We start from the raw sequence: 13844 nt of genomic DNA, 5'->3' as shown, positions 1-13844 counted from the left end.
AGCAAAACAAAACAAAAAATCTCGGCAGGAGGGTTGGTATCATCTGGGTCAAAAAATCATGGCAAAAATTGCCACTCTTTAAAGTTTCAATGCACACCAGTCACTGTGCCAGGTGTTTTACATACATTATACACATTCCAACAGTCCTAGAAGACAGAGCTTATCAAACACACTTCAATGAGGAAGAATCCGAGACTCACAGAATTTGGTAATGTGCTGAGTTCACATAGCTAGTGACAGGGCAAAACTAGAGCCCTGGTCGAAATTCCTCCAGAGCCCATACAGTTCCACTCCTCCCAGCCTGAGGCAGCCCTTCTGTCTCTTAATTCATTTCTCTTCTCACTGCTCCATGATGTCTCTCAGGCAATAAGAAAGAGGAGCTTGTAGCCAAAATACTAAAAGCAGGACTAAAGAAGGAAGGTGAAAATGAGAATCAGACACAATTTGGGGATTGTCTGTGGGCTTCGTTTACCTAGGATCCTCCTACCCCTCGCCCCAGGGTTCCCTGAGAGCTGACTGCTCCGGTCCCGGCACATGTGTCCAGTCCCTGCACTTTCCCGCGTTACAGCGCCCTTCCCCTGGGTCTTCCCCAGTCAGTGTGCCCTCGTGTCCAGACTGGAAGCTGACCTGCTGGCCAGCTCTTCTCTGCGTCTTCCTCTGGAGGCTGCACTCAGCTCCCAGAGGAGCAGACAGCCCACATCCCCTGCCCTCCCCTGACTCGGAGCATCCCGACTCCCTGCAGATCCCGTTCCTCACCGTGGACCCCTGTGACAGCAGCTGCCCTTTCCAGGTAACTGTTCACTTCAGACAGTGACGTTTAGACACCTCCTCATCCCCACTGGGTGCCTCCACCACATTCTCAGTGTTTTCAAACCTGCTGGTGACTAGACTCTGATTTGGCATAGAATCTACTGGTTGTTAGGGTAATAACCCTGAAGTTAGAGAGGAGGTTTTGGAAACCACCCTGGCATTTGCAGTAGGATTTTAATGAGCTGAATTATTTGAGATTGGCCACTGACCACATACCAATGATTGAGTTTACCTTTTTGGTCAAAACCAAAGCCTCCTCCATAAGAAGTAGATGAGAAAAGATCATCTACGTAGACAGAATTCCTAAAAACTCAGGTGTACTTCTAGGAGGTGGAGAATGGTTCTGTGGCAGACGTGTCATCCTTGATAAGAAAACAAAAAGTCAACATTCTTCCACTGCCTCTTGTCTCTCTGTTTGCCCCTGAGGAAAATTTTGGTTTTAAGTAATAGTACAAATGCTCTTATTGCCCCCAGATTTTAATAGTATGGATAAGTCACAATTCCCCTTCCCTATCACATTCCTCTAAAATTCATCCCTCTCCTCAGAAGCAACCACAATTAAAATTTTGTGTTATTTTAAAATTGATTCTAGACTTTTTCTTACATAGATGTGTTATAAAAATACATTGTGAGTTTCTTAATATACATGGATAACAGTGTACATATTGTCCTGCCTCTTGCCCTTGTCACTCACTAAAACGAATGCAGGGTCTTTCCCTGAGAGCACATATAGATTCATCTCACTCTTTTAACTACTCCCAAGTATTCTAAAGTGTGTATGTGCCATAATTAATTTAAACATTCTCCTTCTGATGGACACATAAATTATTTCCCATTTGTTGCTATGATTAATAGAACTCGTATCAACATTACTGAGCATGAATTCTTGGGCAAATATGTATGTTTTCTTATAGGAAATACATAGCAAAGTGCAAACTGGATTGAATTGGAAAGAATGTGATGACTGTAAATTTTTATGAATATTGCTGATACTCTGTTCAAATAAAGCTGTACTGATTCATATTCTCACATATTAATGTATGTAATTTGCACTCTCACAGGCATTTTATTTTATCAACCTTTTAAATTTTGGTCAAACTTTTAGGTGAAAACATATTGTCTCACTGTTATTTTAATTTCTAGGTTGTCTAAGTAGGTTGAGCAGAAAATTAACTTAATCCCTCATCCATAGAAAGTGGGATTTCTTCAGTGATGCTTTGAGTATCAGAATTCCTCTGGGCATGCTTTAAAATTCTGAAATGTCAATACGATTTTTCTCTTTACTTTGAGAAAGAAGGATTTGATCAGAACGACCAGGTGTCAGTGAATGGGTTCAGACAGAACACCCCCAGCCAATGAGGAACATTAGAAAGAACCGGGGAGAGAGCAGTGACCCGAGTCCATGAGAGGGAATATGAAGTCCAGAGAGGCCAGAATTTCATGACACAACCTGTTATCTAACTGGTCTATAGCAGCTATAAACATTTTAGACTTAGGGCCTCTTATTCCAACTTAAGCCTTCCCCAGAAATCCAATCTGTGATTTGAAGGCAGTTAGGATGCTGTATGGTAGCCATTATTTTTGGACTACACTCATCCTATTCTTACAGCTTAGACTTGTCTGAAACTCTACCAAATTACTTTGGGTGTTCAAAGAGGATGCTCCCCTCTGGCTATTCAATATTTAAAAGTCTCCCAGCCATGTTTGTCTTCCAATAGTTGTTCAGCTCACTGCTCTCCAGTATTTTTTTTTAACTCCTCTGGTAGTTGCTCTTTGCCCAGCCCCATAGAGTCCTGCCCTTTACGTGAGCAGCTTAATGTTCAGTGAAAGATCCAAGGGGACCTTCTACAGATTTCTGGAGCATTAACTCCACCCAGCTCTCTTCTCTCCACCAACTTGCCCTGCAAATTTCAGCAGCTTTACTATTCCCAAACTCTACTTACTGTATCCTCAGTTCAATGAGTCCACTGTGCTCTGTTGTGGCTTATCCTCCTTGCACTGCAGTCTAGACATTGCCCCTAAGCAGAAATACAGGGTCATTTGGGGAGCCTACCTCATCTGCTTTCCTACTTTTTGGGATCATAATCTTGTGCTGACTGTTTTCCAGTCACTTCATATATTCTGCCTATTTTGAAAGTTGTTTACAGCAACTAACGTGGAAGTCCTCCTGAATATTTTATAATGGCAATTTTTAAAAACGTTTTATTTCAAACTACTTTTAGACTTATAGAAAAGTTGCAAAAATAGCGCAGAGAGTTTATCCCTCATCCAGCCTTGTCCATTGTTAACATCTTAGGTAACCATCATACAAGTACCAGAACAAGGAAATTATTGTTGTCTTAGTAGCATTAACCAAACTAACTACCTCATTTAAACTTCATAATTTTTTCCACTATTATCCTTTCTAAAGATCCTTATCAGTGCCCCCACATTGCATTTAGTTGTTATTTCTCCCTGGACTCCTACAATCTACAATAGTTCCTCAGTCTTTCCTGCTTTTTCAATACACCATCAGCCCTGAAGAGTATCGATCAGTTATTTTGTTGAATGTCCATCACTTTAGGCCTATCTGGTATCTTCTCATTACTGGACTGAGGTCATAGTTCCTTGGAAAGAACCACAGAGGGTCCTCCTTGGTGGCACAGTGGTTAAGAATCCGCCTGCCAATGCAGGGGACACGGGTTCGAGCCCTGGTCCAGGAAGATCCCACATGCCGCGGAGAAGTTAAACCCGCGTGCCACTACTGGGCCTGTGCTCTAGAGCCCGTGAGCCACAACTACTGAGACCCACGTGCTGCAACTACTGAAACCTGCACGCCTAGAGCCCGTGGTCCGCAACAAGAGAAGCCACCACAATGAGAAGTCCATGCACCGCAACAAAGAGTAGCCCCCGCTCCCTGCAACTAGGGAGAAGCCCGTGTGCAGCAACGAAGACCCAACACAGTCAAAAATAAATAAATAAAATAATTTATTGGAAAAAAAAAAAGGAGAACCACAGAAATGGTGCCATTTCTTTCAACAGTGCACCAGTATCACAGGGTTCCTGATTTCAGTGCATCTTATTACTGGCGATATTGACCTTGATCACCTGGTCAAGATGATCTCTGCTGGGCATTTCCACTGTAAAGTTACTATGATTTCTCCTGTAGTCAACAAATATCTTGGAGGAAGATAATTTGAGACAGTGCAAATATGTTCTCTCCTCAGATGAACTGATTGTAGCACCCATCAGTAGATTAAGTATGCAGTAATCACCACTGTGACATATGCCTAATAGTGGCTTCCATTTCCCTTCTTTAAATACTTATTAATTGCAATTCCACTACGAGGAGGAGCTGTCGTGTCTCTTCCATCTATATATTTAATTATTTATATTGTTATGGACTCAGGAATTTTTTTTATTCTTTGGGTTATAATCCGATATTAGCATTATTTATTTTGTTGCTCAAAGCTTTGGCCATTAAGAGGTCCTTCTCCTAATGTTGTCTTCTTTCAACAATGCTCTCTTCCCCGTATCTTTTGAGAATATTCTTTTTTTTCTGGTTCTACAAGATGTTCCAAGCTCATTTTGATTTTTTCCATCTCAGCCCTGAAAGAACCACCTTTCCAAGGATCCTTGGTTCCTTTTATAGAAGAATGATGCTTAAGAAACCAAGATCTTGTCTCTAGGTATGCTGATTACTACTGGAATGTCATTGTTTCTAGGCCCTCTCAGCAGCCAGGACTGGGAAATATTTGTGTACTAACCCATGTATACACACATATCTATTTTTATATCTGTGTGTGTGTCTGTAATGAGTTTATACTAATACCTCAGATTCCAGTTTAACACCATAGGAATCATTTTAATCTCCCCAGTTTATTTAATTGTAATTTCTTTCTCCAATTGTAAGAAATCTTAGTTTTATTGTTAACAACCTATTTACTTATTTGTTCAATTCTAGTATTCGCATAAGCTAGTTTCAGAATGTCTTATCAATGCCTCTATGAGAAACACATTTACTGACTACATAACATTTGTGCACAGTTCTTTTCGTTTTTATCCTTTTAAGCACCCAGTCAAGTCATTGTTTTCTAAGGTTATTTGGGTTAGTTCTTTCCCCCTTACCTTCAGTATAGTTATGTTATTGATTTTTATTACTGGTAGTTTCATTTGCTAGTGTTTGTATCTCATGTTGGGTTTCTCCCACATCCTGATTGGTTTTAAATATTCATTTATTAATGGCAGCATTTCTTAACCAAATATTTATTTCTATTGATTAATGCTTTACCAACAGACATCATCATACACACAGTAGGTGACCTCATAATATCCATATCAGCTGGCTGTGATCATAAGGATGTGCCAAAAATATGCATCCAGATATTTAAATTAGAAAAATCTGTTTGTCTTGTGCATTCCAGGGTTACTTTGTTTATTCAGGTGAATGCCTCATATTTATTCACTTTTTTCCACATACTAATACACATACAATGGCTAAAATGTTTTACATTGCTGCACATACCAGAGCTCAACCTGATCTTATGCACTGGGCTTAATTCTTGAAGGCAAGAAATTTAATGTCTCCATATGGCCATTAAAACCAGCTGAGGAATTACTATTTGTCATGATGTTGATGATAGGTCCTTTACTGCTTGTGTCTTTTTTTATTATTGTTGCCAAGTAACTGAAAAACTCATGCAGCATTGCTGAGGATAAGACCTTTCCCTATTAAGAAGAAAAAGATGACAGCCTGCTGTGTGAACAATAGGGAAACTACCCTTATCATTCCCAGCACAAACACTTCATCAGTAGGGGTGCATCTTTACAAAAAAAACTCTTTGAAATTTTTCTGTAAAATATTCTGTTCCTGTTCACTGACATGAAACTTTTAGAGCTTTTAAAGAAAAAATAATATGTTAACTGGCAGGAAAAAAAAGGAGATAAAAATCCAGAAAATGTATTACACATCTGTCTTTACCAAATAGTTGGTATCTTAAAACTTCACATTAGGAGAGATAGAAGCAGTTATTATTATCACATGGCATCTTGCCCCACTTAATTCCAGCAAATAAGCCGCCTCTCACTGTGTTGTAGAGAAGGATAGTCTCAAGTCAGATCAAAGGCCAAGTTGTGATTATTATGAAAAGAAGAGAAGAGGATTGCATACTCTTTTTTTTAGCTATCTACCCTCTCAAGATATAATTTCCCATTTGAAATATTGCTACATGAATGTCAAAAAAGTATCAGATGGTAAAACAGTATCAATAGCTCAACTCTGTGAAAAATAGCCTTTGAAAATGGAGGTCCATGGAAACACAGTTACTAAGCTCTTTCAAACCATATTCTTAGCATTCCACAGTGATTCCTTCAAGAATAAAATTACAGACCTAAACTCTCATCTGACATTTAATCCCTTTTTTATAAATAAGAATTTTTTTCATATAACATGGAAATGTAGAAAATTTATGCTTTTAGATTTATCTTCATGACTTGGATATTATTAAAAGTTAGAGATTAATCTTGCTCTATCCTCAAATGGACAATATGATGCATATGTTTAACTATATTATAAACAAGAATACTATAGGAATTTAATATGTATAGCAAAATTGATGTGTGCCTCTTTAAAGCAGATATTCACCTTTAAATGTTCCCATGTGCTAAAAAATACTGACATCTTTATTCATACAGCCTTTCCCAGGAATAGCTAAAATTCTCCCTTTTCCATGCCCTCTAAAGAGGCAGTTGAATACCATGTGCTGGTTTATTATCAAACAAATGAACAAATATATGATACTGTATTTCGAAAAGTAACCCAAACTACTTATTGTACATATGATGAATAGAAATTAATTCTCCCCACCTTCTGGGTATCTAAGTGCATAGTCTTTTACATAAATCACATATTAAAATATACAAGATAAAAATCTTTGAAAAGTTCTAACCTCAAATAAACAAAAATAAAATAAATCCAGGGGCTTCCCTGGTGGCGCAGTGGTTGAGAATCTGCCTGCTAATGCAGGGGACACGGGTTCGAGCCCTGGTCTGGGAAGATCCCACATGCCACGGAGCGGCTGGGCCCGTGAGCCACAGCTGCTGAGCCTGCGCGTCTGGAGCCTGTGCCCCGCAACGGGAGGGGCCGCGATAGTGAAAGGCCCGCGCACCGCGATGAAGAGTGGCCCCCACTTGCCGCAACTAGAGAAAGCCCTCGCACGAACCGAAGACCCAGCACAGCCAAAAATAAATAAATAAATAAATAAATAAATAAAATTAAAAAAATAAATAAATAAATAAATCCAGTATATATATATATATATATATTTTTGGCCACTCCGTGTGGCATGCGAGATCGTAGTTCCCGGACCAGGGGTCGAACCCACGTCCCCTACAGTGCAAACACAGTCTTAACCACTGGACCGCCAGGGAAGTCCCCAAAATAAATCCTGTATTAAGACCAGTAACAAAACATATTCAAGTCACGTGATCAATGACAGACTAAATGAGCTTATATTCGTCTCTGATCCAATATTTCATTTCTCCAACCCAATTTTCAAACCAAGAACTGGAATTTTTTAAAGCACTTTATTGTGGTATGATTGACATACAAAAAACTGTGCACTTTTAATGTATACAACTTGATGAATGTAGAGGTAAGAATATATCAATGAAACCATCACCATGATTTATGCCATAAAGCTATCCATGACCTCCAAAAGTTTCCTACTGACTTTTTATTATATAATAATTATTATTTTGTGATAAAATGCTTAATATAAGATTTACCCTCTTAACAAACTTATAAGTATACAATATAGCATTATTAACTACGCTGTACAGTAGATCTCTAGGTCTTATTCATCTTACATAAACAAAACTTTGTGCCCTCTAATACCTCCCAGTTTCCTTCTCCCTCCAGGCCCTGGCAAACATCATTCTTTTCTCTGCTTCTATGAGTTTGACTATTTTAGATTCCTCTTATAAGTAGTATCGCGTAGTATTTGTCCTTCTATGTCTGGCTTATTTAACTTAGCATAATGTCCTCCAGATCTATCCATGTTGTCACAAATGGCAGGAATTCCTTCCTTTTTAAACGTGAATAATATACCATTTTATGTGTGTACTTTATGTGTACATTTCTTCAAACCAAGAACTTGAAAACAGATTCTCCCTCACTAAAGAATAAGGATATCTGTTAGACCCTTTAAAATTTAGAGGTCGGGGGGTGCTTCAAGATGGTGGAGGAGTAAGACGTGGAGATCACCTTCCTCCCCACAAATACATCAGAAATACATGTACATGTGGAACAACTCCTACAGAACACCTACTGAACGCTGGCAGAAGACCTCAGACCTCCCAAAAGGCAAGAAACTCCCCACGTACCTGGGTAGGGCAAAAGAAAAGAGAAAGAACAGAGACAAAAGAATAGGACGGGACCTGCACCAGTGGGAGGGAGCTGTGAAGGAGGAAAGGTTTCCACACACTAGGAAGCCCCTCCGCGGGCGGAGACTGCAGGTGGCGGAGGGGGGAAGCTTCAGAGCCACGGAGGAGAGCGCAGCCACAGGGGTGCGGAGGGCAAAGCGGAGAGATTCCCGCACAGAGGCTCGGCGCCGAGCAGCACTCACCAGCCCGAGAGGCTTGTCTGCTCACCCGCTGGGGCGGGCGGGGCTGGGAGCTGAGGCTCGGGCTTCGGTCGCATCACAGGGAGAGGACTGGGGTTGGCTGCGTGAACACAGCCTGAAGGGGTTAGTGCGCCACAGCTAGCCGGGAGGGAGTCCGGGAAAAGTCTGGAGCTGCCGAAGAGGCAAGAGACCATTGTTTTGGGGTGCACGAGGAGTGGGGATTCAGAACACTGCCTAAATGAGCTCCAGAGACGGACACGAGGTGCAGCTATCAGTGAGGACACCAGAGGCAGGCATGAAATGCTAAGGCTGCTGTTGCAGCCACCAAGAAGCCTGTGTGCAAGCACAGGTCACTATCCACACCTCCCCTCCTGGGAGCCTGTGCAGCCTGCCACTGCCAGGTCCCGTGATCCAGGGACAACTCCGGGAGAACACATGGCACGCCCCAGGCTGTTGCAGCATTATGTCGGCCTCTGCCGCCACAGGCTTGTCCCACATTCTAATTATAACTACGATACCCCTCCCTTCTCCGTGGCCTGAGTGAGCCAGCACCCCCTAATCAGCTGCTACTTTAACCCCCTCCTCTCTGGGTGGGGAATAGATGCCCTTAGGAGACCTACACACAGAGGCAGGGCCAAAACCAAAGCAGAACCACAGAAGCTGTGCAAAAAAAGAAGAGAAAGGGAAATTTCTCCGTGCAGCCTCAGGAGCAGTGGATTAAATCCCCACAGTCAACTTGATGTACCCTGCATCTGTGGAATACCTGAATAGACAATGAATCATACCAAAATTGAGGCAGTGGACTTTGGGAGCAACTGTAGACTTGGGGTTTGCTGTCTGCGACTGACTTGTTTCTGATTTTTATGTTTACCATAGTATAGATTTTAGTACTTGATATCATTGCTGGATTTGTTTATTGGTTTGGTTGCTCTCTTTTATTTTTATTACTTAAAAAAATTTTTTTATTTTAATGATTTTTTAACTTTAATGATTTTACTTTATTTTATATTTTTATTTTTTAAAATTTATTTATTTATTTTCTTTCTTTTTTTCTACCTCTTCTTCTGAGCTGTGTGGCTGAGAGGGTCTTAGTGCTCCGGGCTGGTGTCAGGCCTGAGCCTCTGATGTGGGAGAGCTGAGTTCAGGACATTGGACCACCAGAGACCTCCTGACCCCATGTAATACCAATAGGCAAGAGCTCTCCCAGAGATCTCCATCTCAATGCTAAGACCCAGCTCCACTCAACAGCCAGCAAGCTCCAGTGCTGGACACTCCATGCCAAACAACTTGCAAGACAAGAACACAACCCCACCCATTAGCAGAGAGGCTGCCTAAAATCATATTAAGTTCACAGACACCCCAAAACACACCACTGGACACGGCCCTGCCCACCAGAAAGACAAGATCCAGCCCCACCCACCAGAACATAGGCACCGGTCCCCTCCACCAGGAAGCCTACACAAGTCCCTGAACCAACTTTACCCACTGGGGGCAGACACTAAAAACAATGGGAACTATGAACCTGTAGACTGCGAAAAGGAGACCCTGAACACAGTAAGTTAAGCAAAATGAGAAGACAGAGGAACATGCCACAGATTAAAGAGCAAGGTAAAAACCCACCAGACCAAACAAATGAAGAGGAAATAGGCAGCCTACCTGAAAAAGAATTCAGAATAATGATAGTAAAGATGATCCAAAATCTTGGAAATAGAACGGAGAAAATTCAAGAAACTTTAAAAAAGGACCTAGAAGAACTAAAGAGCAATCAAACAATGATGAACAGCACAATAAATGAAATTAAAAATTCTCTAGAAGGAATCAATAGCAGAATAAATGAGCCAGAAGAACGGATAAGTGACCTGGAAGATAAAATAGTGGAAATAACTACAGCAGAGCAGTAGAAGAGCTAACACCTATCCTTCTCAAACTCTTCCAAAATATAGCAGAGGGAGGAACACTGCCAAACTCATTCTACAAGGCCACCATCACCCTGATACCAAAACCAGACAAAGATGTCACAAAGAAAGAAAACAACAGGCCAATATCATTGAGGAACATAGATGCAAAAATCCTCAACAAAATACTAGCAAACAGAATCCAACAGCACATTAAAAGGATCATACACCATGATCAAGTGCAGTTTATCCCAGGAATGCAAGGATTCTTCAATATACGCAAATCAATCAATGTGATACACCATATTAACTGAAAGATAAAAACCATATGATAATCTCAATAGATGCAGAAAAAGCTTGTGACAAAATTCAACATCCATTTATGATAAAAACTCTCTAGAAAGTAGGCATAGAGGGAACATACCTCAACATAACAAAGGCCATATATGACAAACCCACAGCCAACATCATTCTCAATGGTGCAAAACTGAAACCATTTCCACTAATATCAGGAACACGACAAGGTTGCCCGCTCTCACCACTATTATTCAACATAGTTTTGGAAGTTTTAGCCACAGCAGTCAGAGATGAACAAGAAATAAAAGGAATCCAAATTGGAAAAGAAGAAGTAAAACTGTCACTGTTTGCTGATGACAATATACTATAAATAGAAAATCCTAAAGATGCCACCAGAAAACTACTAGAACTAGTCAATGAATTTGGCAAGGTTGCAGGACGCAAAATTAATGCACAGAAATCTCTGGCATTCCTACACACCAACAACAAAAAAATCAGAAAGAGAAATTAAGGAAACACTCCCATTTACCATTGCAACAAAAAGAAGAAAATACCTAGGAATAAACCTGCCTAAGGAGATGAAAGACTTGTACTCAGAAAACTATAAAACACTGATGAAAGAAATCAAAGATGACATAAACAGATGGAGAAATATACCATGTTCTTGGATTGGAAGAATCGGTATTGTGAAAATGACTATACTACCCAAGGCAATCTACAGATTCAATGCAATCCCTATCAAACTACAATGGCGTTTTTCACAGAACTAGAACAAAAAATATCACAATTTGGATGGAAACACAAAGACCCTGAATAGCCAAAGCAATCTTGAGAAAGAAAAACGGAGCTGGAAGAATCAGGCTCCCTGACTTCAGACTATACTACAAAGCTACAGTAATCAAGACAGTCTGGTACTGGCACAAAAATAGAAATATAGATCAATGGAACAGGATGGAAAGCCCAGAGATAAACCCATGCACCTATGGTCACCTGATCTTTGATAAAGGAGGCAGGAATATACAATGGAGAAAAGACAGCCTCTTCAATAAGTGGTGCTGGGAAAACTGGACAGTTACATGTAAAAGAATGAAATCAGAACACTCCCTAACACCATATACAAAAATAAGCTCAAAATGGATTAAAGACCTAAATGTAAGGCCAGACACAATAAAACTCTTAGAGGAAAACATACGCAGAACGCTCTATGACATAAATCACAGCAAGATCCTTTTTGACCCACCTCCTAGAGAAATGGAAATAAAAACAAAAATAAACAAATGGGACCTAATGAAACTTAAAAGCTTTTGCACAGCAAAGGAAACCATAAACAAGACTAAAAGACAACCCTCAGAATGGGAGAAAATATTTGCAAACAAAGCAACTGACAAAGCATTAATCTCCAAAATTTACAAGCAGCTCATGCAGCTCAATATCAAAAAAACATACAACCCAATCCAAAAATGGGCAGAAGACCTAAATAGACATTTCTCCAAAGAAGATATACAGATCACCAACAAACACCTGAAAGGATGTTCAACATCACTAATCATTAGAGAAATGCAAATCAAAACTATAATGAGGTATCATCTCACACCAGTCAGAATGGCCATCATCAAAAAATCTACAAACAACAAATGCTGGAGAGGGTGTGGAGAAAAGGGAAGGCTCGTGCACTGTTGGTGGGAATGTAAATTGATACTCCACTATGGAGAACAGTATGGAGGTCCTTAAAACACTAAAAATAGAACTACCATATGACCCAGCAATCCCACTACTGGGCATATACCCTGAGAAAACCATAATTCTAAAAGAGACATGTACCACAATGCTTATTGCAGCACTATTTACAATAGCCAGGACATGGACATTACCTAAATGTCCATTGACAGATGAATGGATAAAGATGTGGCACATATATACAATGGAATATTAGCCATAAAAGGAATGAAACTGAGTTATTTGTAGTGAGGTGGATGGATCTAGAGTGTGTCATACAGAGTGAAGTAAGTCAGAGAGAAACAAATACTGTATGCTAACACATATATATGGAATCTAAAAAAAGAAAAATAAATAGTTCTGATGAACCTAGAAGCAGGACAGGAATAAAGATGCAGACGTAGAGAATGGACTTGAGGACACGGGGAGGGGGAAGGGTAAGATGGGACGAAGTAAGAGAGTGGCATGAACATATAGACACTACCAAATGTAAAATAGATAGCTAGTGGGAAACAGCCGAATAGCACAGGGAGATCAGCTCGGTGCCTAGTGACCACCTAGAGGGGTAGGATTGGGAGGGTCGGAGGGAGACGCAAGAGGGAGGAGATATGGGGATATATGTATACGTATAGCTGATTCACTTTGTTATACAGCAGAAACTAACAACATTGTAAAGCAATTATACTCCAATAAAGATGTAAAAAAAATAATAAAATTTTATAAATCATGTGCATTAACACTGTTTTTTTTTCTTAAACCATATCTTGCCATATCACTCAGTCTGAGAATCCAGTATAGTGTATGCAAGTTTTTGTATGTATTGATGCATTGTACAGTTTTCCTTCATGGGAAGGATTCAGTGCCTGTCATTATATTTTTTAAAAGTGTTAATGATTCCAAGATAGTTGAGAACTTCTTTTCCAGTATCTATCATACTACTAGAATTTTAAGTTAAATTCTAAAATTTATTAATTTTATTTTGTTAATGGCTCTGCAAGCAGAAGTTGACTCATTTGTATATGGTTAGGAGAATTGATAAAGAGGCAGAAAGGGTCAATTCAAGTGTAAAGAAACATTTGATTTTGGATATTAAAATATGAAATGAAAGAACGCAAATACTTTTATTGAGTTAAAATGATTAATTTCCGAAAGAATATTGTCAGATATAATTGTCACCTGAGCTGATAAATAGATATAGCATATAGATTATTATGTGGGGATTTAAAAAATATTTATTAGTATTTCAAATGTTTAAAATTATATATATATGAATAGAATATATATAAGAATCAAGTATAAATATAGTAAGGTTAGGAACTAATTATATATATGTATATATGCATATTTACACACACACACCCAACATTCTGTACATTGATTTAAGATGTTTCTGGCAGCCAGTGAAAGAAAACACAACTTAAACTGACCTAAATAATAAAGAATTTTATTTGCCCATATAACTGGCAGTGAAATTGTAAGTTAGGTTTCAGGTTTGGCTTATGCCAATAACTTCTGCTTTATTTTA

The sequence above is a fragment of the Balaenoptera acutorostrata genome, chromosome X (genome assembly GCF_949987535.1).
Source record: "Balaenoptera acutorostrata chromosome X, mBalAcu1.1, whole genome shotgun sequence".
In the NCBI taxonomy this organism is placed as follows: domain Eukaryota; kingdom Metazoa; phylum Chordata; class Mammalia; order Artiodactyla; family Balaenopteridae; genus Balaenoptera; species Balaenoptera acutorostrata.
This window is presented reverse-complemented; position numbering follows the sequence as displayed.